The following is a 1,355-nucleotide window of genomic DNA, read 5'->3' as shown; positions in this document are numbered from 1 at the left end:
CGCGGTCCCGCCCGGCCCGCCGTTGCCCATCCCGGTCCGTGGCCTCCTGGTCCTGGTCGCCGTGGACCACCTGCTCCCGCCCGTGTGCCCCTGTCCCTCTCTGGTCTGCCTGGCCCATCAGGGCGTGCTTGGTCCTGGTCCTGCTCCTGCTCCGCCGGGACACGCACGGTCCGTCAGGATGTGCCCGGCCATGGTCCCTCTGGACGTGCCTGGTCCTGGCCCACAGGTCCCAGTGCGTGGCCCTCAGGGGTTGACCTGGCCGGGGTGACGGGTAGGTGCTGTGCCCCCCCGGTTGTCCTCTGTCCCCTCTCTGTTCTGGGTGGGGGATGCCCAGTGCCCCCTGCCCGGGCTGGCCCCGCCAGTGCTGTCTCCTCCGTTATGGGGAAGTGGAGGTGGTTGTTGCGTGGGAGAGCTGGGGGGCAAAGCTGCAAACCCACAGTTTGCGGTGGGGGCTGTGCGAGAGGGGGATGCTGCAACGCAGGCTGCAGCCCCTGGGCCAGGGAGACCCTCGCCTGCGCCTGGCAGCGTCCCGTGCCTAGGCTGGGCTGGCTCCTGTCCCCACGGCCAGGGACACCTCTGCATGGCGGCTCTGTTTCTGCTGCTCCCCCCGTGGGGTCATTTCTTTTTTTTTCTTTTTTTTTCTTTTTTTACGTTTCTTTGGCCCAAATCACGGTTCGCTTCCCCGGCCGGTGGGTTTCCCGTACTGAGCACACTGCCAGCGTGAGTTGTCACCTTGCTGGGCTTGCCCTGCCCTGCTCCGGTTCGGTGCTGCGGGGTGGTGGGACAGGTTAGGGGCATGTCCATGCACATGCATGCCGTGGAGCCCCCCGTGGCATCGCCTGTGATGCACCAGCCTGGCCTTGGGGGTGCAGCGGGGTTATTTTGGGAGCTGAGGTGTGGTGGTGTCATCCCTGGGGTGCCCAGGCAGGTGATGCTCCGGCTGAGCCCACCATCCCATTCCATCCCAGGCTGATTCCTGCTCCCTGCCCTTCAGATCTCACACTGAGCCCCACGGGTACAGTTCCCCTGTGCAGCAGCCGGTAACGTCTGGATTACAGGGACACCCATTGTACCGATTCTTGGCATTTTGGGTTTAAAAAAAACCCCAAACAGCTATCGTTGCATTTATGGTTCTGCAGGTCTGAGCTGTCTTCTGCTGCTCTGCGTTTGCCTGTCGAGCTGAAGGCAGCCTGTGCCTGGCCCTGCCAGGAGCATTCATTTTATCGCAGAACAAATCCTACAGCGTTGTTCTTCGCTGAAAATAAATTTTAGGAATTAAGCGGTGCGTCCCAAGGGTGTTCATCTCTGGGCTTAGCATGCACTTTTAGCGGGTCGCTCGGCAGGTGCTGGCTGGG

The sequence above is a fragment of the Egretta garzetta genome, unplaced genomic scaffold (genome assembly GCF_000687185.1).
Source record: "Egretta garzetta isolate BGI_Z169 unplaced genomic scaffold, ASM68718v1 scaffold1, whole genome shotgun sequence".
In the NCBI taxonomy this organism is placed as follows: Eukaryota; Metazoa; Chordata; class Aves; order Pelecaniformes; family Ardeidae; genus Egretta; species Egretta garzetta.
This window is presented reverse-complemented; position numbering follows the sequence as displayed.